Source organism: Lemur catta, chromosome 17 (assembly GCF_020740605.2).
Source record: "Lemur catta isolate mLemCat1 chromosome 17, mLemCat1.pri, whole genome shotgun sequence".
Classification (NCBI taxonomy): Eukaryota; Metazoa; Chordata; class Mammalia; order Primates; family Lemuridae; genus Lemur; species Lemur catta.
Window position 1 is genome coordinate 24,109,425 of NC_059144.1, and position 26,240 is coordinate 24,135,664.

The following is a 26,240-nucleotide window of genomic DNA, read 5'->3' on the forward strand; positions in this document are numbered from 1 at the left end:
CGGCCGGGCGTCACGCGCACGGCCCCTCTCCACTGGGGAGCCATGGGTGTGTGGCCAGGACAGTGGCCCAAGCTCGGGGGCGGAGGCCAACGGGGCGAGGCTTAGAGAGCGGGGACGACGTCTCACCTGAGTTCTCCAGGTACAGGCCTGATCGCCTTTGCGCATGTCTTTGGCCAAGTCCCTTACCTTTTTTGGCCTGCAGTGTTCTAAATATCTAAAATGTTATCATATTTATAACTGTTAGCTATCATTATTATTACTGAGCTCTTTAACTGGTTCAGGCGTTAGTTTTATACACTCCGTGCAGTTAAATCACAATGAGGGAAAGAGATGGTACTTTCCCTTTTCTATATGTGAGGAAAGGGCTTGTCCCACCGCTTGCCCACCCGTTACTGTTAGCAAAAAGAAAGCAGAGATGTGATAGGAACCAAAGTGCTTCTGACTTAAGACCCAGTACTTTGAGCTACTTTCATCTATTCTCCGTCCCAAAGACGCAGAAACAGGGATTAAGCTTAAAACCAGAGATTAAAAATTCCAAACTCCTCTATGTACAAAGACATCATAAACCAAATTCCTTTGTCATTTACAAGCAAAAGACTGGAATAAAATATTTGCAATATATTCAACAAAAAAATCAATATGCAGAATAAAGAACTACAAACCAATAGGAAAAAAGGTAATTTAATAGAAAAATAGGCAAAGAGAATGAATAGACGATGCACAAAAAGAAAATCTGAACGATTAATAATTAGCACAAAAAAAGATGCTCAACCTCTCTAATAATCAGGGAAACAAACAAGTTACCGTATTTCATGATTGGAAATTCCATCTCAAAGAAATACTTGCTCATGAGTACAAAAAGCTGCATAGGCCATAAGTATATGCCAGAATGATTTATAAGAACAAAAACTGGAATCAGCTTGAATGCCTTTCACTGAAAAACTAGTAAACTAAACTGTAGAGAACAACATATAATTTTAAAAGTGGTAAGTCTACTTGTAATGGTAAGAAGAGATTGCCCAGACATGTCATCAAATAAGGAAGCAAGCTGGAGTTCCATTCTTTCAGTATCATTCCATTTATGTCAAACAATGTAAGTGTATTTATACATGTATGTACAACTGGTTTCCAACTTATGATATGATTTTTTTACTTTACTATGGTACAAAAGCAATACACAGTAGAAACCACACTTCCAGTACCCATACAACATTCTATTTTTTGCTTTCAGTACAGTATTAACTTTCATGAGACATTCAACACCTTAAGAAAAAAAAAAGGTATTTTCAATTTAGGACATTTTTCTTTTTTTTTTTTTTGAGACAGTCTCACTCTGTTGCCTGAGCTAGAGTGCCATGGCGTCAGCCTAGCTCACAGCAACCTCAAACTCCTGGGATCAAGCAATCCTTCTGCCTCAGCCTCCCGAGTAGCTGGGACTACAGGCATGTGCCACCATGCCCGGCTCATTTTTTTTCTATATATATTTTTAGCTGTCCAGATCATTTCTTTCTATTTTTAGTGGAGACAGGGTCTCACTCTTGCTCAGGCTGGTTTCAAACTCCTAACCTCGAGCGATCCTCCTGCCTCGGCCTCCCAGAGTGCTAGGATTACAGGTGTGAGCCACCTCGCCTGGCCCAACATTTTTCAATTAAATGTATCCAGATGTAACCCCATTGTAAGTTAAGGAGCATTTGTATATAAATGCACAGAAAAATGTTTGGAAAATAACAGTAGTTACATACAGGGAGGAGAAAAGTATTGGAACAGAAGAAAGAACTTTCATTTTTCAGTTTTATTTTAGATATTTCACACCAAGAAAATAGGATGCTTTTGTATTTTACTTGTATAATTTTTTTTTTTTTTGAGAGACAAGGTCTTGCTCTGTCACCCAGGCTGGAATACAATAGCATGATCGTATCTCACTGTAACCTCAAACTCCTGGCCACAAGGCCCAGCTAATTTTTTAAATTTTTGTGTAGAGGTAGGGTCTCACTATGTTGCCCAGGCTGGTCTAGAACTGCTGGCCTCAAGTGATCCTCCTGCCTTGGCCTCCCAAACTTCTGGGATTACAGGCATGAGCCACCATGCCTGGCCTTAAAAGATAGAATGTAGAGGTAAGAACATACAGGCATATTAAAAAAAATAAATAAAAGGCCAGGCACAATGGTACATGTATAGTGAAACCCCCATCTTTACAAAGATAAAAATGTGGCGGGGGGAGAGTAAAAGGGGGTGAGGGATAAAAAATCACCAACGGGGCACAATGTACACTACTCAGGTGATGAGTACACTAAGAGCCCAGACTTTACCACTGTACAGCATATATGTGTAACAGAATTCAACTTGTATTCCCTAATCTAAAATTTAAAAAAAAATTTAATTAAAAAATAATAATACCAGCCTGAGCAAGAGCGAGACCCTGTCTCTACTAAAAATAGAAAGAAATGATTTGGACAGCTAAAAATATATATATATATAAAATTAGCCAGGCATTGTGGCACATGCCTATAGTCCCAGCTACTCGGGAGGCTGAGGCAGAAGGATGGCTTGAGCCCAGGAGTTTGAGGTTGCTGTGAGCTAGGCTGATGCCACAGCACTCTAGCCCGGACAACAGAGTAAGACTCTGTCTCAAAAAAAAAAATAATAATAATAATAATAATAGGGTGGTAGAAAAAGAAAAAAAATAAAGTTTAAAAAATAAAATAAATAATTAGCAGGGCATGGTGGTACACACCTATAGTCCCAGCTACTCAGGAGGCTGAGGCAGAAGGATTGCTTGAGCCCTGGAGTTTGAGGTTGCAGTAGATTAAGTGATGCCACTGTACTCTAGCCCAGGCAACAGGGTGAGATTTTGTCTCAAAAAATTAATTTAATTAAATTAAAGTTAATTTTAATAAATAGTAGTATGAACACTGATGAAGGAAGTTCTGCCTAGAGCATTTTGGGAGAACACTATCAGAGACCCCAACATACTCAGGAAGTCCCAGGAGGGGGCTCTGAACCAAGTCTGAAAGGCTAAGAGGAATTCAGATGGGGAAACAGCCCAGCTGAAATGTCACTTCCTTTGTAAAAAATATCTCCAAGCTCCTATCAAAAATTAATTTTCAAAACAGTTTTACAAAAACCCAGGGTTCTTATACAAAGTAGCATAAACATATAACAAAGATTTTACTCACTTTATTAGTTAACAAGGGAACCAGGAAGATGAAAAGACTGGTTCAAAGGAGAATTTCAGAAAGAGGATTTATGTAATCAGTCTATAAATGTACTTCTTCATAATGTATAACCTATCTCTTAAAAAAGTTTACTTCATGTAAATTTTTCAAAAATGAATTTGAAAGAAAAAATTGAAGTATAACATACATATATAGCAAAGTGTACAAATCTCAAGCATACAACTCAGTGGATTGTTTCAAGCTTAACACTTTGTAACCACCATTCATGTCAAGATAAAGTTCATTTTCCACCACCCTAGAAGGGTCTCAGTGTCTCTTTCCAGTCAATATCCCACCCAGAGGTCACCACTATTCTGAATTCTATCATTATAGCTGCATGATAGTTTATTGTTTAACAGCTTTATTAAGTTTTATTTATTTGGTCAGGTGTGGTGGCTTATGCCTGTAATCCTAGCACTTTGGGAAGCCAAGGCAGGAGGATTGCTTGAGGCCAGCAGTTCTAGACCAGCCGGGCAACATAGCAAGATCATATCTCTACAAAAAAATAGAAAAATTAGCCAGGCCTGGTGACACTGAAGTAGGAGGATTGCTTGAGCCCAGGAGTTGGAGGTTGCAGTGAGCTATGATGACACCACTGCATTTTAGCCCAGGCCATAGAGCAAGACCCTGTATCAAAAAAAAGATAGTTTATATACAGTACATTCACCCTTAAATAGGTACAACTTAATGGTTTTCAGTATATTCACAGAGCTATGCAACCATTACTACAATCTAATTTTAGATCATTTCATTACCCCCAAAATAAACCCCATACCTATTAGCAGTCACTCAGCGCTTATGATTGCTCTTTTAAAAATCAATATAAGGCCAGGTGAGGTGGCTCATGCCAGTAATCCTAGCACTCTGGGAGGCTGAGGCGGGAGGATTGCTTCAGCTCAGGAGTTTGCGACCACCCTGAGCAAGAGTGAGACTCCATCTCTACTAAAAATAGAAAAATTAGCTGGGCATGGTGGCATGTGCCTGTAGTCCCAGCTACTCGGGAGGCTGAGGCAGGAGGATCGCTTGAGCCCAGGAGTTTGAGATTGCTATGAGTTAGGCTGATGCCAGGGCACTCCAGGTGATAGGGCAAGACTCTGTCTCAAAAAATAAAATAAAATAAAATAAAAACCGACTTAAAATTGAGGTGTACTTTATGTACAATGAACTACATCAATTTAAAGGCTGCAATATGATGAGCTTTAACAGTTGTATATATACTGTAAAATCACCAGCAGTATCAGATACAGAACATTTCCATCACCCCTATAAGCTTCCTTTTGTTCCTTTGCAATCCATCCTTCCATCTGCACCTGGATGAAAGAACCACTGATCTGCTTTCTGTCACAATACATGAGTTTGCATGTAAATGGACTCATATGGCATATACTGTCATGTCTGGCTTTGTTCACTCAGCATGTTGTTGTATATATCAGCAATTTACCTCCCTTTTTACTGCTGGGTTGTATTTCATTGTATGAACATACCCCATTCTACTGTTTCTGAAGATAAAACTTTGTTGCTGAAGACCTGAACAGCCGTGTCTTCAAAGATAAAGATTTTTCAAGTTCTGTTGGATTTCAAATATAGAGATAACATATTGGTCCTCACATGTCACCACCTTTTCTATTTCTTTCTTTCTTTCTTCCTTTCTTTCTTTCTTTTCCTTCCTTCCTTCCTTCCTTTTTTGAGACAGAGTCTCACTCTGTTGCCCAGGCTAGAGTGCCATGGCATCAGCCTAGCTCACAGCAACCTCAAACTCCTGGGCTCAAGCAATCCTCCTGCCTCAGCCTCCTGAGTAGCTGGGACTACAGACATGTGCCACCATGCCCAACTAATTTTTTTTATATATATTTTTAGTTGTCCATATAATTTCTTTCTATTTTTACTAGAGACGGGTGTCTCACTCTTGCTCAGGCTGGTCTCGAACTCCTGAGCTCAAACAATCCCCCAACCTTGGCCTCCCAGAGTGCTAGGATTACAGGCGTGAGCCACTGCCCCCGGCCTCTATTTCTTTATTATTCTTGCTGAGTTCATTGTAGGGTGTGTATGTGTTCTGGGGGAGGGGGGAGGATAGGCCCTCTGAGAACATATCAGAGCCACAAAGCGTTAACATTTAATAGTCAAGGACAGGGCTGGGTGCATTATAAACAGAACTTGACTTCAGCTTTGCAGCAGCTCCATTTTCCAGCCAAAGAAACTGAGGTTCAGAGAGGTTTAGAGATATTATAAAGTCAGCTTGAGTGTGAAGCTTAGGCTCAGGTGATGGAATTTAATGTTGCTATTCTATTCACAACCTTCTAAAAGAACTGTAGGCTCAGATAGACCGAAAGAAATTGCTTGGGGCCCTGGCTATTTCTTGCCCAAACCAAGTGATTGTTTTTCTTTAACTAGTGGCAAGAAGGATAAAGGTGGGTGGCAGGGAAATGTGCCTGCTGCCTGCCATCTGCCCTGGCCATGCCCGTTCCGCTAATGAAGAATAAACACAAGCCCAGGCCAAATGACAGTCAGCGCGGGGAAGCGACTTAGATGTATATGGTCCTTGTTGGGTAAACAGGAGCCTGAAATACCCGTGGCACTTTAGTACGCCTCTCTGTGAGCCAGAGAAATATTTGACATGGCTGGGGCTTTTCTAATAAGCAAAGCTTTTTCTCCAAAAAAAGCGCATCCCAGAGAGAGGGAGATGAACAAGTTGAGTTTCTTGCTACTGCTTATATTATTAAAATTCATTATTGTTTGTGATTATGAGAGGAATGTGAACATGCTCATGGTGAAGAATTTGTATACTACACAAGAAGAATGTGAAGAAAATTAAAAACACCTTAATTCTTACCATGGAGAAAAATTGTTGTCACCATTTTACTGTATATTCTTCTCATTTTTTTCTATTCATGGATATATTGATATAATCGAGATCATATTGTTAATGCATTTCTGTATCTTGCCCTTTACAAAAACTATTCTATACATCAGCATTTTTCCATGTCACTAAAAATTATTCATAAACATCACTTTAATGGAAGATAATATGCTACTTATGGTAAAATCCAATATGAATGGTTATCAGGGATGCTTTTTTTTTACTATTATAAATTATGATTTACTGAACATTACTGTGCATAAGCCTTTCCTTTTTTTCTGATTCTTAGAATAGATTCTCAATATGGTGCTACTGATTCAAATCATAGCAACATTTTCAGCTTTATGAGTAGTGTTTGATCATGCAAATATTACAACAACCTGATACGGGGTATTAACATTGTTTTAAAGCATTTCAAAATTTATAGGTGAAAATATGGCATATTTCTTTTCTTTTTTTAAATACAGATGGGGTCTCACTCTATCACCCAGGCTGGAATGTAGCAGTGTGATCATAACTCACTGCAGCCTCAAACTCCCGAGCTGAAACAATCATCCTGCCTCAACCTCCCGAGTAGTCCTAATGTCACCACACTCAGCTAATTTAAATTTTTTTTTTGTAGAGATGCATTTCTAGGGGGTCTCCCAATGCTCCCCAGACTGGTCTCAAACTCCTGGCCTCAAGCAATCCTTGTGCCTTGGCGTCCCAAAGTGCTGGGATTACAGGCGTGAGCCACTGCATCTGACCGAAAATAAAGTATGTTTCTAATGGCCAATATTATTCCCCCATGGGTAAGTACATTCACAAGACTCAGAAATCCCAAGAGGAGAAGGGGATGCCAGCACAAAGCAGTGCACGTCTTGCCCCAGTAGGCAATGACACAGAGGCTTGCTCCCCTCAACTCCCATACTCAATCATCATCCTACTTATTCTCTGTTACATGTCACTGGAATCCATATCTTCCTCCTCCTACTCACTTTCACCATCCAGGCTAAGTTGCTGATCACTTTATCTGTTTGGTCTCCCCTTAGACATTTTATTATGGAATATGTCATACCTGTAGAAATGTACATTGCACTAGTGCAACAGCCTCCTAATTGGCTTCCCTGCCTCTGGGCTCTCCCCTCACTAACTGTGCTCTGCAGCCACAAAGATCTGACCACAACTCACCTCTGATTTAGTTTCCCTGCCCCCTCTCCAACCTCCTTTTAAAATCCTAACTGGCTCCCCATTGCCTGACAGAAACTGTTTAAACTCATCACAGCAGAACAACAGAGAAGTGTTTAAAAGTAAATAAATAAATAAATAAAGTAAACTCATCACGAAATTCAAGACCAAACACACTTTAATCTTGCTTGCTCTCACTGTGTGCCTACCTCAGTGTCCCTTCCAGCCACACTGAAATACTTCCTGAGAGCTACATTGATTGACTGTTTCCTATGTGCCAGTTACCGAATTCACAGCTCAAAGTATAGCTCAGTATTTCTAGGTTGAGTGCTATCACATTATCCCTTTTAACGGATGAGAAGACTGAGGCTTAAAAATCCACACTTATGATTTGTTTTCCTTTTTTTTTTTTTTTTGAGACAGAGTCTTGCTCTGTTGCCCGGGCTAGAGTGCCGTGGCGTCAGCCTATCTCACATAAACCTCAAACTCCTGGGCTCAAGCGATCCTACTGCCTCAGCCTCCCGAGTAGCTGGGACTACAGGCATGAGCCACTGCACCTGGCCTGATTTGTGTTCTTTATGTTTTTCCTCAATATAAAGTTACACAAACACCTTTAAGACTCTTCAATGTCCTGAAAATTCAAACTGCCCACCATGATCTACAAAGTCCTACATTGTGTGGCCCCTGCCAACCCCCCACCTCTTCTCTACCTTCCCTGGCAGGGCTTCTCATTTCCTCTGTCACACCCCTTGTTCAGCTTGTTCCGGGTGAAGGGACGGAGAGAGACCTGGGCAGGGTGCATTGACTGCAGGATATGGTCTCAGAGACCAGGGAAGAGAAGTTGAAGCCTGAGACACAGGAAGGCATATCAAAGATTTCAAGTATGCCCTGCAGAGCTCTGATTTTTTTCCCCCTTAAACAAATGGCCTTATTGCCGGTGCAGGTGGCTTATACCTATAATTCTAGCACTCTGGGAGGCCAAGGTGGGAGGATCACTTGAGCTCAGGAGTTTGAAACCAGCCTGAGCAAGAGGGAGACTCTGTCTCTACTAAAAAGTAAAAAAATTAGCTGGCCGTGGTGTTGTGCGTCCGTAGTTCTAGCTACTTGGGGGAAGCTGAGGCAGAAGTTTCAGGTTACAGTGAGCTATGATGATACCGCTGCATTGTAGCCCAGGTGACACAGTGAGACTCTGTCACCAAAAAAAAAAAAACAAATGGCCCAAGACATATCCCAAGAAGAGAGATCCCAGAGCTTTGAAGTCTGCTCTGGGAATGTTAATGACTCATCTACTCAGAGCTGCCCAACCTTATAGCAGAGGGTCTCAGACCTCATTCCTATTCACCGGAATCCGCTGGGGCCTGCAGAATTTAGCCTTCCACAGCTCCCAGGCTATCAATTCTGATTGTCTGTGTGTGTTGGGAGTGTGGGGGGTGGGTGAGGTACAAGAGACACACTTTGAATAAGTCTGTAACTAATTTGGGGCAATTCATAATCTCTGAGCATAATTACAGAGCCCCATCTGTAATAACAGTACCTGCCTTAGGTGCTGTGGGTAACAGGTGAGCAAACCACATTAGGTGCTGAGCGTGGTGTCTAGCACAGAGCTTTGCTTTCTTCCTTCCTTCACTGAGCACACATTGTGCCAAGCACTGTCCTGAGCACTGGGATGCAACAGTGAACAAGGCAGACAAAATCCCCGCACCATGGAGCCAACATTCTTGTGAGGGGAACTTGACTATGAACTGACACCGAGGAAATGAATAAATGTATATACTATAATAGGTACTTGGAAGAAAAACAAGGCAGTAGAAAGGCAAGGGGACCAGTGCAGGTGCTATTTTATGTAAGGTAGCAAAGAAAGTCTCTTCTAAGGAAGTGGTACGTTCCTGAAACCTGAAGACTGTCAGAGAGCTGCCAGGGTGAATGAGGACCTGGGTGGCTCCTGGCAGAGGGGAGCAGGAGCAAAGGCCCTGGGGCAGGAGTGTGCATGGCACAGGAGGGACCTCAGTATATGGCTGGAGACTGAGGCCAGATAATGTGGGGTCTTGTAGGCCACAGCGCAGAATTTAACTTTGTTCTCAGATAATTTTGGAGCCACAGGACAGTTTTGAGCAAAGGAGTGACATGATCTTCATCCCTCCAGGGTGAAGAGGGTACTGGAGGAGACGAAGGTGGGAAGCTGCTCGGTGATGCTAGGGGGAGACCATGGTGGCTCAGACCAGCGCGGTGGCAATGGAGATGGTGAGAAGGGGTTAGATTCAAGATATATTTTCGACCCAGTGGAGTTTACTGGTGGCTTGTTTGTGGGGTATGAAAAAAGGAAGCAGGAAGGATGACTCCAAAGTTCTAGGCCTGAGCAACTGAAAGGATACAGCAGCCACCCCAGAAATGGGGCCAGTCATGGGATGAACATATCCCAGGGACAAAAGCAAGAGTTCAGGTTTGGAGATGTTAACTTGAAAATGTAGATATTACTGTGGTTGTTCAACTCCTGCCTCTCCCCAGAGATGAGGTGGGGCCACAGCGGATGTGGGATGTGTACAGTTTGAAATAGTCTGACTGTGACCTACTCATGCCTTTCACAGACTCTGGTGCAGCTGAGCCTTGGCCTTTGAGAGGTTGCCAGCCCTCCCATCTCCCCCCACTCTAGGCCTCCCATCTGGCGCACCTGCCCCAGGTGTCAGCTGTGCTGGAAACCGCTCATCCCAGGCTCAGACTTGTTGTGTGACCTTAAACTGACTCTGGGAGGTGGTGGGGACAGGGCCCACAGTTCTCTGTGCTGTCCCTCCCTCCTCCACCTCCTGCAGGTGGAGGCTCCCGCTGGTGCCTGAGACAGAGTTGGGTGCAGTTGTTTGCTTTACAACACCAACAATTGAGCACATCCTCTCGTTGCCCCAGGGCACTGCTCCACACCTGTTCTCTACCTGCTGTCCAGGTGCAGGTTCTCAGAGAACAAAAGAACACCCACTCTCCTAGGTCATTATAGTATGTACTGTATAGGGTTCGGTATTATCTGAGGTTTCAGCTGTACTGGGGGGTTTTGGAATGTACGCCCCAGGATAAGGAGGAACTGCTGTTCCTTGATGGGGGCTGGGGAGAAAGGCTGCAGAAGCACAAGCCCTATTCTGCCCTATTCTGGAAAGAGCGAGAAAGTCAGAGGAATTAGAAGGTTTGAATCAGCACCAGACAGTAGAATGTTCTGCAATGATCTATCTCTGTGCTGCTCAATATGGTAGTTGAGCACTTCAAATGTGGCTGGTGTGACTAAGGAACTAAAGTTTCAATTTTATTTCATTTTAATTTAAATGGCCTAGCAGCTACCGCATTGGACAACACAGGTTTTAGTGGTTGGCTCTGGAGGATGTTTGGATGGTATGTTTAAGTAACAACAGCTATTATTTGTTGAGCACACACTTGATGCCAGACACATTGCACACATCTCATTTACTGCTCACAACCACTCTATAGGGAAATGTTGTCTCCATTTTACAGATGAGGAACGAGTGGCAAAGTCACTTAGCCGAAGTCCCAGATAAGGAAGTGCTGAAGGCTCAAAGGGAACACCCAAAATCACTCTTCAAAACCCCACGCAAATAAGTAAGTCCAAAGGACCGGGCAGGCTTTCCTGTAGTCTATCCCTCTACAAACGAATGGGGTGTGCAAATTGCTAAAGGATGCAAATTGGCCTCCGATTTGGGGGACAAAAGCTCAGCCCCTCTGGTCACACCCTGAGTCTTTCGGGGCTGTGGGTGGATGGGGGCAGAGGCTGAGTGACAGGGAGGGATCTGGGAGGAGGGGGTGTTGGGGTGGGGGTGGGGCAGGCCAGCTGGTGTCGGGCGATCAGGGACATCAGCTGGCTGGCGGGCTGGCAGGCTTAGACAATGGGCGGGGACCTTGTTGGAACCCTCCTCCCTCTGCGCCAGGCCCTCTCCCCGCACCCTGGCCAGCTGCCGTGGGCACCTTCTCCCGTCTCTGCCGAGGCTTGTGGGGACCAGGAGAGCTTGGGGATGTCTGTGCGGAATGACCTAGGGTGGGGGTGGAGATGGTGGTGGAGAACCCTTTATGAAGGTCTCCTTGTTGCCAGACACTGTGCTGGAGGATTTGCATACGTCCTTCCGTTTGCTCCTCCCAAAGTCCCCCTGGTAATAGTAATAATAATTATTATCAACAATAGCAATCCAATGGCTCACGCTGAGGCCTCCTGGCTGGAGCTCAAGGCGTCATCTCAGTTAATCCTCATGACCGCCTTGGGAGCCAAGGATTTTTATTATGCATTTTGCCAAATGAGGAGCCCCAGGCTCAGAGTGGTTAAGGGACTTGTCTAGCATCACAGGGGTAAGAAAAAGTGCGTCTTTTCTCCACCTGAGGCTCCTGCCATTACTTTCTACATAAACCTTTATCTCTGGGATTGGGAAAGTTTTTCCCACTCTGTGAATGATATGTAAAATTCAAACTTTAGTGTAATTAGGTGTTTTATTGGAACACAGCCCACACTTATCATGTATGTATTGTCTCTTTGCTCATTTTGTGCATAGCTGATTGCTGTGACAGCAGAGAGACCACAGATCACATGGCCTGCACAGCCTATGTTTTAGGCTGTTCCTCTGTAAAAAAAAGTTTACCCACCCCTTCTCTCCATGGCCCCTTGTCCAGGAGCTGCCTCCAATCCAGAGTGGTGGTGGCAATCCAAACTCTCAGTCCCCTGAAGGTCCTCTTTCCCCTGATCCTTGGCAGCTCTTACCCCCAGCAGGTCTTTTTCCATCCTGACTGCAGGAGTATGACATGGTATTCATGGGTTCATTCTGAAGCCCGTACTGTGTGCCAGGCACTGGTCCAGGCACAAGGCACAAAGTAGACATGGTCCTTGTCTGCAGATATCAATCAGAGTCACCCAGCGCATCTCTAAAGAGAAATAGTACAGAGTCTGTGAACAGAGTGCAGGGGAGTTTGAAGAGCGTTTGACGGGGGAGCAAAGTTAATCTGGCCATCAGGCAGAGCTCCCTGGAGGAGGTGATGGTGTGAACTAAAATAAAATCTTAAGGCTCACCCCCGCACCGGGTGACTGAATGGACCCCCTCCTGGCCAAAGGAATATCCTAAAACTAAATTGCCTGCCAGGAGGAGGGAGGTCAGACATGCTTTATCATGCCCCCCTCCCTCCTTGAGGACATCCTTTGTAATGCATTAACAGGCCTGAGGGTATGGGAGACAAACCTACAAGTCCTCAATTTACACAACAAATCTATGTCGGGTGGCTCATCTCTGGTAAACAGCAACTATGTTAAAACATTTCAAACCTTTAGACAAAGCTTCATGTCTTTAACCAATTACAAGCCAAAGAATCTTTTTTTTTTTTTTTTTTTTTTGAGACAGAGTCTCACTCTGTTGCCCGGGCTAGAGTGAGTGCCGTGGCGTCAGCCCAGCACACAGCAACCTCAAACTCCTAGGCTCAAGTGAGCCTCCTGCCTCAGCCTCCTGAGTAGCTGGGACTATAGGCATGTGCCGCCACCATGCCCGGCTAATTTTTTTCCATATAGATTTTTAGCTGCCCAAATCATTTCTTTCTATTTTTAGTAGAGACTGGGGTCTCGCTCTTGCTCAGGCTGGTCTCGAACTCCTGACCTTGAGTGATCCTCCCACCTCGGCCTCCCAGAGTGCTAGGATTACAGGCGTGAGCCACCCACGCCCAGCCTTTTTTTGGGGGGGGGATAGAGTCTCACATTGTCACCCAGGCTGGGGTGCAGTGGTGCAATCACAGCTCACTGCAGCCTTAAATAAACCTCCTGCCTAGTATCCTGAGTAGGTAGGACTACAGGTGCATGGCACCATGCCTGGCTAATTTTTTTATGTTTTATAGAGACAGGGGTCTTGCTACGTTGCCCAGGCTGGTCTCGAACTCCTATACTCAAACGATCTTTGCCTCTCCTCCCAAAGTGCTAGGATTATAGGTGTGAGCCACCACCATGCTGGGTCTCTGATATATTGTTAAGTAATGATTAGCATCATAGAGAAAAATAAAGTAGGTGGCAATTTGAAATAGGAAGATCAAGGATGACCTCCCTGGGAAGGTGACAATTTGAGCAGAGATCTGACTGATCTGTGTGGGTATCTGGAGGAAGCCTGCATTGCTGGAACACCAAGATGCCATGAAATTCATTCAAATCGATAGAACTCTCAAGTCATGAAATTCTTAGTAATAGAATTCTGTGGCCATGGAATGCAAATCAATATATCTGTGGTGCCATAAAATTCTAATCAATAGAATTCTCCGCTTGTGAAATTCTAACTAATAGAAAACTTTGGAGCCTTGAAATGCTAATCAATCAGGAAACCTCTCTAGGAAGGAAAGGAGGAAAGCGGCTGGGGAGCAAAAATCTCAGTGATCGGTGAGAGTTAACCACGTAGGGAGAAAGAACAGGGGAGAGGGGTGGGAGGGAGCACACATCGCATGTAAGGATCTTGCGGCAGGAGGGCAGAAAGGTTGGGAGCTGGAACCTGCCTCTCACCCAGCCATTCAATAGGTGAGACCACCTACTGCAAAATAGTCTGTTTCCCGCTGCACACCTAGGCTGAGCCAGGCCTCCAATTCCAGATGTGCCTCCAGCCAGGCCTGTGGCCTATACAGCCCTCTCCCTACTGCATCGAATCAGAGGACTCTGGAGTGACAGTGTCTGGGTCTTGGTCCTAACTCTCCCCTTATGAGTATTAGCTATGACAGCAGTGTTGTCTTAGACTTCCTCTTCTTACCCCATTGTATTATTCATTTATCTATCCAATATTATTGTTGTCAATAGCAGCCACTGACTCCGCTCTATGTCAGCTATGAAACCAAGTGCTCTACAATCATTGCTGCTCCCTGTTTGGTTCGTGGATAGTGCTAGTCTCAAAACTGTTACCACAAAATAAGAAATTAAGAGTGTTTAGAAACTTTTATAGCAATTTGATATTGCTATGGCATCCACATTTTCTCATAATTCATTTACTTGTGTTTTACAAAAGTATCGGTGTCAGTGGAATGGAAATAGTCAATCTGTCTGTTATCGCAGATAGTGGGAAAAGCCTGCTCTACCCACATTATCCTTTTCTTTTCTTTCTTTTTTTTTTTTTTTTTTGAGACAGTCTTGCTGTGTCTGTAGGCTAGAGTGCCATGGCATCATCATAGCTCACTGCAATCTCAAACTCCTGGGCTCAAGCAATCCTCCTGCCTCAGCCTCCCGAGTAACTGGGATTACAGGTGCACACCACCACACCTGGCTAATTTTTCTGTTTTTTGTAGAGATGGGGGTCTTGCTCTTGCTCAGGCTGGTCTGAAACTCCTGACCTCAAGTGATCCTCCCACCTCAGCCTCCCAGAGTGCTAGGATTACAGGCGTGAGCGACCACACCTGGCCCACATTATCCTTCTAAAACTCACAACATTTTCCTAAAACTCTGTGATTGAGAAAAAAGAAAAACAAAAAGCAAAAAAAGAACCTAAAACTCACAACAACCCTTGGGCAGCTGGTACTTTTTATTATTTTCATTTTATAGTTGAAGAAACTGAAGCTCAGAGAAGTTACTTGCACACATTGCCCAAAGCCACACAGCAAGAGGCAGGAAGAGAATTCCAAGTTTGTCAGAAGCCAGAGGCTGAATTCTTGGGAATACCTCCCTGCCCCTTCACTCCCTCCACGTCTCTGCCTCCACTGGCATCTGCATCTAGTTGCTTCACAGTTCTCTTGTTGGGTATCTACCTCTCTCCCTCCCTGACTCCCAAGAAGTGATAGTTCCAGCAGAAAGACCTGCCCTGGTCACACTTCTGCTGATTCTATGCTTTAATGCCTCTCTAACAATGACACCAGCACTTTGGTCCCTAAGACCATGGAAATGTCTGCACTTGTTCAGTATGGCAGTCATTAGCCACACATGACTAGTGAGCACCAGAAATGTGACTTGTGCAACAGAGAAACTGACCTAATTTTATTTAATCATAAATAACTACACATGGTTAATGGCTAATGTATTGGATAGTGCAGATCTACAGTGAAAAAGTCCAAGCCTCACATAACATTCAAGTCCTTTGGTTTTGAATCAGGAACTTGCTCACTGATCTCTGGCATAATAGACAGTCACAGAGTGAGGGCTTTGCAGTCTGACAGATCTAGATTCAAATCTGTATCCACCAGCTGTGTAGCACTGGGCAAGTCACTAAACCTTCCTCTGCCTCCAAGTGCTCATCTGTGAAATGGGGCTAAGAAGAGTTCCTACCTTATAGGCTTAATTAGATCCCACTTGTAAAGTTCTTGAGACAGCTTCCACTGCCCAGGTTATCCTTTCTGGTCACTGGTCCCCATCAAACTGTGCTGCTCACGTTGCTTTGCTCCTGTTCTGTCCCCTCTGGCTTTTCCTCCCTTGGGCATCTGGGCAAACAGGGTCTGAGAGGATTTGACTTTCTCAAGGTCCCCTAGGAAGAACCAGGCTGGGTAAGGTCTGGGTCCTGTCTCTACTCTCCAGGCTCTACCATCTACCCGGCAGCTGTGTGACCTTGGGCAAGTTACCTAAACTCTCTGAGCTTGGTTTTCACTTCTCAAAATGGAGAGATAATTCCTACCTCACAGCATTCTTGAGATACTTAAATGATTAAATGAGACAGTGTGTGCTTAGCACACTGATAAGCTCTCAAGGCCAGCTATTATTATTATTATTCTCTTATTGTGAGTGTTTAACTACAGTATAACAATAATTATCATGATTATTTCAACCCAGGGCTCTTTCCCCTGCCTTAAAAAACTTGTGATGGTCTGAGGCCTGGTTTTAAGACCCAAACAGGCCCCCATTCAGCTCTCTGTGGACCTGGAGTCCAAGCTGATTACTGGAAGGAGCAGGAGATGAACTGGGGCAGGGGACAGGAGCAGATGCTAGGAGTCTGGGTGTGTGTGGGAACAGGGGGCACAGTCTTGGCTCTTGGGACCCAGTGACACTCCTGGTGTCTGAGTGAAAGCCTACCTGGCTTGGGGCAGGCTGGGCCTGGGAGGAGGCTTTGGGGGCCCAGGAAACCAAGGTGAAGGTCACATGGTTCTGCAACCTGGGAGTGTACCACTGAGGAAGCTCAGAGATGGCCTGGAAGTCATGGCCCTCTGAGTCCCCCACAGGGCACCCAAGGACCTGCCAGCACAGCCAGTCAGCCGCCAAGTTAAATGAGAAGTCCTTGCATGGGGTCAGCCCAGGACTGGGAGGGAGGAGGAGATGAAAGAGGGCACAGCAGGAAGGAGGAGTCTGAGCAGCTCATTCATTCCTTGGAGGCAGAGGGTGCAAAGGAATGTGCATTGGCTTAGAGTCCTGGCATGTTCTGGGTTCAAATCATGAATCTCCCACTCTTACGTGGGGCTGTTATGCCTCTGCAGCCACATAGACCAACACCATTATTAGTTGCGTGACTTTGGGCAAATTCCTTGACTTGTCAGAGACTCTGTTTCCAAATCAGTGAGCAGGAAGTATGCCTACCCGCTGGGTTTGTAAGGATTCAGGGCTTAGCATGGTGCCTGGCACGTGGCAAGTGCTCATTAAATATCAGTTATTATTATCATTGAGTTACTGAAACTTCCTGATCTGCAGGGCCCTAATCTACTGAACTCTGGAGTCAGGACAAGGTTACGTGGAAGGCAGTAAATCATAGGGGTTAAGAGTTTCAGGCTGGGTGCGGAGGTTCATGCCTGCAATCCTAGCACTCTGGGAGGCCAAAGCAGGAGGATTGCTTGAGGTCAGGAGTTCGAGACCAGCCTGAGCAAGAGTGAGACCCCCCATCTCTACTAAAAATAGAAAGAAATTAGCCAGACAACTAAAAATATATAGAAAAAATGAGCCGAGCATGGTGCCACGTGCCTGTAGTCCCAGCCACTCTGGAGGCTGAGATGGGAGGATTGCTTGAGCCCAGGGAGTTCAAGGCTACAGTAAACTATGATTGCTCCTCTGCACTCCAGCCTAGGTGATACAGAAATACCTTACCTCTTAAAAAAAAAAAAGGAGAGGGTATGGTCAGGTGGGCTCAGGTGGTTTCAGGTGAGTCTTTTTTTAAGGCAGAAAACTGGGATTGGGCAAAGTCTGAGACATAGTTTAGGATTGGTAGACATCCGAGATGGGGCTTTTGAAACATTAAGTAAACTGTTGTCTGAAAAGAGAGGTATTTGCCAAGGTGAGCAAGCTGTTTGCCCAAATTGGTTTGTGAGAATTTCCTGAGGCAAACAGTGAGGTTATTTATTGGTTTACAGTTTTATCTTTCTAGGCAAGAATTTCCTGGAACAGTCAAGTCATGTTGACATAGGGGACCTCAGTTCTCAGACCCAATAATTAAGATAGTCTCCAGTTTTGGTTCTTACATTGATCCAGTTCCCTGTTAATGGGCATTTAGGTTTTCCCCAGTATTTCACTGTCATATGCAACACTGCAATGACACGTTGAGCACAAGGGTGAGAGTTTCACCGGGGTCTCCATCTAGAAGTGGAATTGCTAGATAGTGAGAAGTGAGTATCTACAATTTTTCTAGAGTCCTATGTTGTTTCTAACCTACCTCCCTGCTTCCCAGAAGAGGAAAACCTCTCTCCACGGCCACCAGAGCAGACGGCAGGAATTGCCAGGGCTTTGCCCACACCGGCTGCCTGCCCACCCGCCCGACGTCCCTTGTTCTGGCAGATTAACGATGACCTGTGACCCTAACAGGCTGGCCACACTCCCGGCCAATTTCAGCCTGTCGAAAGGAGTCCCAGGGGTGGTCAGGGCCCGGGGATGTGTTAGCCAGATGGGCCTGGGAGGTCTCTGGTTGGCTTATCCCAAGAGGCAGAGCAGGTGGGCAGCCCCCAGCATCCCGCCCCCCTTTTCCCCATCATGCATCACTGGGCCGGAGCTGGAGCCAGATGGTGGGGATAGGGCGGCTTGCAGCTTCTGGCCTGACAAAGGATCCTCTATACTGCACCCCCCACCCTGACCCTGACCAGCTTGGTTAGTCTAGTCTCTGGCTGCCCAGCCACTCTCAGCCTGGTCTGTCCTGCCCTGGTCACCCTTTCTGCGGAGACTGTCTCTTCCCTCATCCCATTTGTGAAGGATGTTTCCCAGGCAATGTTCCTAAAAGCCCTGGACCTGAAAACCCACTTACTCTCAACCTGAGAGTGGGCAGGTATGACCAAGGCAGTATTGCCCTAAGGTTATAACTGGTCAGTGATTCAAATTCATAAGATCAAGTGCAATGGGCCAGGTAGGGATTGTACCAAAGTGGTGCTTAGCACTCAGTGAGCCCTTATGGAGGGTCCCTGTGATTGCAACGAATGGAGAAACTGAGGCCTAGGAAGGAGGACGGTTGCACAAGGGCATCATGATTAGGAGACTAGGCTTGGCAGTCAGGCCTACCTGAGTTAATCCAGATCTGCTGAGAGCGAGTCCTTGGGGTGATCATCTAAGCTCTCAGTTTCCCCATCTGAAATGGGACTGATTCAATCCTGATCATAGAGAATAATGCTGAGAGTAAGAAATGGTAACTCAGGGAAGGTATCTCTTACATAGTAAGCATTCAGCACACGTGAGCTAAATCTCATTATTCTAAATCTAGAAAGAGGTTTTGGACACTAGAGACAAGAAAGTCTCCGAGTGGGGAGAGGAGGATCAGTAGTTGACTGATTCAGGCCCACAGTCCTCCCCAAGGACTCCCCCAATTAGAATTGTGTGATCTTCTTGCGGTGACTCAGTTTCCTTATCTGTAAAGTGGGTTAAATGGCAGCAGTCATCTCACAGGGATGCTGGGAGGATTAAGTAAGTCACCACCTGGAAAGTTTATGAACCACACTTGTTAAGTACTAGCTATTATTTATTAGGAGGCAAGAGGAGGAGCCTGGGGGAGTCCTTGGGGAGGGGCTGAGTGGAGGCTCCTAACTGCTATTGTCTCTGACTCTCCTTTTCCAGGCTGGGCTTGGGAGAGTCTCCAAGGCAGATCTGCCTTGGGGCACACTTGAGGGGAGGAAAGGCTGCCTGGGGTGGCCAGGAGCACTGGGGTCCTTTCTGGGTGCTGCCTCTACTTTGCAGTGTGACTCTAGGCCTCTGGCTAGTGGATGGTTTGGACTCTACCTGTTCCTCCCCTCCCTCCCCTCTCTTTTCCTCTCTATTTCTCTCTTTCTTTCTTTTGGCTTCCACCATTTCTCAGGAGCAGAAGGTTCAAGGATTCTCTCTGACTTGGGTCAGAGCACGTGGGAGCGAAGGCGGGTTGGGGAGAGAGGTGAGCAGGGACCCACCAGGGCTGGCCGGGCAGGCACTCACGCCCCAGGAATCCCTCCCCGCACACAGGGCCTGGGCGCCTTTCAGTTGGCTCCTGGCTGCCAAGCAAAGTCTATTAATATCAAAGTAATGAGGTAATTACTGTGATTTAGAAAAATTGCTAGTGAATGCTTTTGAGGGAATTTCAGAGCAAAGAGGAGGGTGGGTGAAACATCTGTGAGGAAAGGGATGAAGGGTTGTTCCCGATGAGTCTTGAGGGTCGGTGAGCTCTGGGCCTGGTCGTGAGGGTGGGCCAGGGGGGTGGAGGGGGCCACTACAGCATCATGCAAGAGCATGGGACTTCTGGAATGAATGCTGGGGGAGGAGCATGTACGTACGTACCTGTGTATGTGTGTGTGTGGCCAGGTGGTAGGATTTTTCAGGCCTTAGGAACACCCTGACTTTGGCTGGTGCAAAATGGAGATTCCAGGGTGAAGGGCAAACCCTGGAGCCAGAGGCCAGCCCCTTTTCATATCCCAGTCTGCATCCTCTGACTGTCCTTGACTGGTCTCCACCCACAGGATCACTCTAGCCCTAAGGCCACAGGCCTGGAGAAGGGTTAAATGAATAGGAGAGCCTGGGAAGAGCTCAGAAGCAGAGGTGGTCAAAGTGTGATTCTTTTTTTTATTATTATTATTTTATTTTTTTGAGATAGGTCTTGCTCTGTTGCCCAGGCTGGAGTGCAGTGGTGCAATCATAGCTGACTGTAAGCTCAAACTCCTGGGCTCAAGTGATCCTCCTACCTCAGGCTTCCAAGTAGCTGAGACTATAGGCGCATGCTACCACAACAATTTTTTTATTTTTTGTTGAGATGGGAGTCTCCTTATGTTGTTCAGGCTGATCTTGAACTCCTGGCCTCAAGCAATCAATCCTCCCAGCTTAGCCTCCCAAAGAGCTGGGATTATAGGTGTGAGCCACTGTGCCCAGCCTAAAGTGTGATTCTTGTACTGGCATCACCTAGGAACTTGCTAAAAATGCAAATTGTCAGGCTGTTGCAGTCCTGATGAATCAGAAACTCTGGCATGAGGACTAGCAATCTGTTTGAACAAGCCCCTAATAGAGAGGGGGTGAAATGATGGGCAGAGTCAGGCCTGGGAAATGGAGGTTGGAGATTACACTGAGAGGCTTTGAGGAGGCTGAATCCATAGCCATTGAGACCAGGGGGGATGTGGAAGATAGTATAGTAGTAGGGGCGTAGTAATAATAATAACAGTAATATGGCCGGGCGCGGTGGCTCACGCCTGTAATCCTAGCTCTGGGAGGCCGAGGCGGGTGGATCGCTCGAGGTCAGGAGTTCGAGACCAGCCTGAGCAAGAGTGAGACCCTGTCTCTACTAAAAATAGAAAGAAATTATCTGGCCAACTAAAAATATATATACAAAAAAAAATTAGCCGGGCATGGTGACGCATGCCTGTAGTCCCAGCTACTCGGGAGGCTGAGGCAGTAGGATCGCTTAAGCCCAGGAGTCTGAGGTTGCTGTGAGCTAGGCTGATGCCACGGCACTCACTCTAGCCCGGGCAACAAAGTGAGACTCTGTCTCAAAAAAAAAAAAAAAAAAACAGTAATAATGACTGAACACGTACTGCACACTTCCTCCGTCTAGGCTTTGCCTAGGTTGTTGTTTAATCCTCACAACAACCCTAATAGGTAGATAATATGATCCCAGTTTTTTACATAGGAAACTGAAGAACAGAGAGGCTGAATGCCCAAAGTCACACAGCAGGTAGGAGGTGGAGCCAGGGTGTAATTCCAGTCTTCAGATGCTGGGTTTTTGCCTCCTCTCTGATACTAAGGCTGCTTTGTAATCTGAAGAGGGTGACCAGTGACCTGAATGAGCAGGAAGGGCTGCCCAGAGGAGAAGTAACTTTAAGGGAAACTTACTGTGTTTTGTTTTTGAATTTACTGAGTATTTACTATGTGTTAGGCATGATGCAAAGCATTTGCTGGTGCACTGTCACACTTAAATGTCACACTAAGCCTCTAGGTACTGTAACTATTCCATTTTACAGATGATGTAATCAAGGTTTAGATAAAGAGTTGCCTGCAAAAGATCACACAGTGAGCAGCAAGGCAGCAGGAATTTGGAATCCTGGCTCTTAATCCAGGTAGGCAGACCTTGGACTTGGTGGGCACCCCTCCTCACACAGGGGTGCTTCCTGGTTCCCAGTACCTAGGACAGGACCAAGCCACAGTGTGCTCACAGTAAATATCTGCTAAATGACATTAATAACATTTGTCTAAATAAAACAGTCTAATCCTAGCACTCTGGGAGGCCAAGGAGGGAGGATTGCTTGAGCTCAGGAGTTTGAGAACAGCCTGAGCAAGAGCGAAACCCCATCTCTACTAAAAATAGAAAAAATTAGCTGGGTATGGTGACACACACCTGTAGATAGTTCCAGCTGTAGACTTGGGAGGCTGAGGCAGGAAGATTGCTGAAGCCCAGGAGTTTGAGGCTGCTGTGAGCTAGGCTGATGCCACAACAGTGGCCTGGGCAACAGAGCGAGAATCTGTCTAAAATAAAATAAAATAAAAATAAATAAATAAATAAATAAACAAACAAACAAACAAACAAACAAACAAACAATCTACAGAAGCCAGGGGAAGGAATTCAAATTTATGGAGGCTTGCTCAGGCACCAGGCCCTTTACTTATATAAGGCCAGTTCAATTCTCCCAGAGCCCTCCAGCGTTGTGTTTTATCATCCTCATTTTACAGATGAGGAAAGTGAGACTCAGAGGAAGTGACCTGTTTGAGGTCACATCATGAGTCAGGGAAGAGCCAGGTGTGAGCCCAAGTCTGCCTGATCCGCAGTCTGGTTCTCTTTCTGCCGGCCCAGACTGTGACGCTTCGGCGATGGGACGGACTCAATAAATGGTGACTGGTGTAAAATAATGGCAATAATCATAATTACTATTATCACCATCTGAGAAATGGATGTGTCATCCTCATGGGTTACATGGAGACATGGAGAAGGGAAGAATGTGCTTCAAAAGTGACAATCTGAAGTTGCCCAGCTTCCCACCCGGTTCCGCCTTCTGACTCCCATCCCTTGTCGTTCATCTGCCTGGACTGAGCCGGCCTTGGCTCTCTGCTGCCCCCTGCTGGCTTCCGCGAGATGTGGTTCCAGGATGCGGAATCTGCGCGGCCTCCAGCGTCGGCCTGTCTCCGGCCCATGCATGGTGTCTTTCGTGAGTGACCAATGCTAGTCCAGGGAGGACAGAGCTGGTGATACCCCCTCTTGAGCCTCTGGTTCCTCCCTTGTGAAATGCTGGATTGGGACGAAAGTTCTTAGACCATGACTCTGAGCCTATCTCTGCCAAGGTTAATGCCTTCCTGGCCCTTCATTATCTCCAGCAAAAAAGCCAAACCCTTTGTCCTGGCTGCTGTCCCCTGTGCTTCCATTCTCTGGAAGTGTCTTGCTCCTCCCCACCTGAGCATTATTCAAGTCCAGCCTGAACCCCCAAAAGTTTATTTTCTTGCCCTGAGGCCAGAATTAGAGGCTCAGGGTTAGTGTCTGGTTTAAGAGAAAAACCCTCCCTTTTATTTTATTTTATTTTTTTATTTATTGAGACAGAGTCTTCCGCTATTGCCTGGGCTAGAGTGCCATGGCATCAGCCTAGCTCACAGCAACCTCAAACTCCTGGGCTCAAGCAATTCTTCTGCCTCAGCCTCCCAAGTAGCTGGGACTACAGGCATGTACCACCATTCCCAGCTAATTTTTTCTATATATTTTTAGTTGTCCAGCTAATTTCTTTCTATTTTTAGTAGAGACGGGGTCTCACTCTTGCTCAGGCTGGTCTTGAACTCCTAACCTTGAGTGATCCTCCCGCCATGGCCTCCCAGAGTGCTAGGATTACAGGGGTGAGCCACCGTGCCCGTCCAAAACCCTCCCTTAATCAGCCCCCTACACACCTACACCCAACAGCAAATGTGCTGCTTCCTGAGCTGGTTGTCTGTACTTGCTCCTCTTCTGCTTGATATCTTCTCTAGGACTCAGCCCATGGTCCATTTTTCTTCTTTCTCTGTACTCTCTTCCTAGGTTATCTTAGACTGTCACACACTTTAAGCATCTATCTGCTATTGACTCTCCTTAATCTCTTTCACCCAAGCCATCAGCAAGTCTTAGCAATCTTACCTCCTTAATACTTCTTAATTATATTTAATCTTCTCTATTTCCACCACCGTCGCCTCCCTACTCCACGTCACCACCATCTGCCATCTGAAAAGCTTTAATAACCTCTGTGCAGACTGTATTTTCCAAAGATGGCTGCAACAATATCTCCCATCCCATACGCCCTTCTAGAATCTTTTTATTTTCTCAAGAGGTGGAGTTGAATTTCCCTTCTCTTGAATTTAGGAAGAATGTTGTGACTGCCTTGAGCAATAGAGTATAACAGAAATGAGGTTATGCGACTTCTAAGGCCAAATCATAGAAAGCCCATGTCTTTCCACCTTGCTCTCCTGGGATGCTTACTCTTGCAACCCAGCCACCATGCTGTGGGGACGCCCAAGCAGCTCATGGAGAGAACAGAAGCTCCCAGCCCTCAGCCTCAGTTGAGCTCCCAGCCAAGAGATCACACTAACTGGCCAGCCATGTGAGAAGCATCTTCAAGGTAGATCTTCCAAGCTCCAGTCAAGCCATAATGTTTTTGAGGTTCATTCATGTTGTAGCATACATCAGTATTTCATTCCTTTTTATTGTTTAATTGCCCATTGTGTGGATACACTATATTTTGTTTATCCATTTATCAGTTGATAGACATTTGAGTTATTTCCATCTTTTGGGTACTATAATAATAATGTTGCTATGAACATTCATGTAAAAGTTTTTGTGTGGACAATGTTTTTATTTCTCTGAGGTAAACACCTGCCAGCCTACTTCTTTCTTCCTTCCTTTCTCTCTTTCTCTCTTTCCCTCCTTCCTTCTTTCCTTCCTTCCTTCCTTCTTTCCCTCCTTCTTTCCTTCCTTCCCTCCTTCCTTCCTTCCTTCCTTCCTGACAAGGTCTTGCTCTGTTGCCCAGGCTAGAATGCAGTGGCATCATCATAGCTCACTGCAATCTCAAACTCCTGGGTTCAAGTGATCCTCCTGCCCACTGCCCCAGCCTCCTGAATAGCTGGGACTACAGACTCATGACACCATGACTTGCTAATTTTTCTATTTTTTTTTTTTTAGAGACAGGGGTCTTGACATGTTGCTCAGGCTGGTCTCGAACTCCTGGTGATCCTCCTGCCTCAGCCTCGCAAAATGCTATAGCCTGATTTCTTGACTCTCAAATGATTTGTATTTCCCACAACAATTTGTGTGTTATAAATTTCTGAGTTCTCCCATAGCATGTGCCACTATATAAATTTGTATTAATAAATGAAAAATATACCCCAGAATGGAATTTCTGGCTGGATCATATACAATAACTCCTTTTTTTTTTTTTTTTTTGAGGCAGAGTCTCACTCTGTTGCCAGGGCTAGAGTGCCATGGCGTCAGCCTAGCTCACAGCAACCTCAAACTCCTGGGCTCAAGCAATCCTCCTGCCTCAGCCTCTCGAGTAGCTGGGACTACAGTCATGTGCCACCATGCCCAGCCTATGATAACTCCTTTTAAAATATGTTTTGATTATTAAAATTTATTTTATTTATTATTTATTTAGAAGCAGGGTCTTACTCTGTTACCCAGGCTGGAGTGCAGTGATGTAATCAAAGCTGTTAGCCAGAGCCTGGAAAGGCTATGCCCTCATTGAAAGAGTGGACTGGAAAAATCCTCCAGAGGGCACCAGCAAGGAAATTTATCCATCTATGATGTAGGCATAGGAGGAAAAAAAATCTCTGAGAATCTGTAACCTCACATGAGATTGTAATCTATATTTATACTACCTGTGGGGATCAAAAATCCCATGCTAAGAATTTACTTTATGTTACTACCTATGCAAATGTATAGGAAAAAAGAAAAGAAATTTTTTTTTTTTTTTTGGAAACAGTCTCACTCTGTCACCTGGGCTAGAGTGCCATGACATCAGCCTAGCTCACAGCAACTTCAAACTCTTGGGCCCAAGCAATCCTCCTGCCTCAGCTTCCCTAGTAGCTGGGACTACAGGCATGCACCACCATGCCCAGCTAATTTTTTCAATTTTTAGTAGAGACAGAGTCTCCCTGTTGCTCAGAGTCTCCTGAGCTCAAGTGATCCTCCTGCCTCAGCCTCTCAGAGTGCTAGGATTACAGGTGTGAGCCACCACACCTGGCCCTGAGTCTAATTCTAACTAGTATTCCAGGGTAGCCCAGTAGAAGGGGTCAAGGGTTTGGAATCAGAAATAACCTTGTTCATATCTGGGCTCTGCCATTTACTAGCTGTGTGACATTGGACAAATAACCTTCCCTCTGTGAGCCTTTGTTTCCTCCTCTGCAAAGTGGATATAATAATGACTGCCTCACAAGGCTGCAATGAAGATTAAAAGGTGACATGTAAGGGAAGTACCTGGCTTGGTTTTCATCCCAGAGGGTGCTTCAGAGCCTTAGACTACTTTGGAAGCCTCCTGCTTTCCACGAAGATCCAAACCTCTCCCAGGGCACAGTACAATGTCACAGTGAACTGTGGTGCCAGACTGCCTGGGCTTTTTACTTCATATCTCAGAGCCTCAGTTTCTTCATCCACCTAATGGGGATTATAATAGGACCTATTCCCTAGGATTGTCTTAAGGGTTAAACAACATGATCCACAGAAAGTTCTCATTTATGT

At 45.5% G+C, this 26,240-nt stretch overlaps 1 long non-coding RNA gene across 1 annotated transcript; it reads left to right on the forward strand.

Annotated features, from left to right (window-relative positions):
• Positions 1-24,833, forward strand: LOC123622434. Its single transcript, XR_006729496.1, has 4 exons — positions 1-139; positions 9,383-9,480; positions 10,732-10,836; positions 24,687-24,833. It is a non-coding gene; the product is annotated as an uncharacterized LOC123622434 (long non-coding RNA).
• The last annotated feature ends 1,407 nt before the right edge of the window (positions 24,834-26,240 follow it).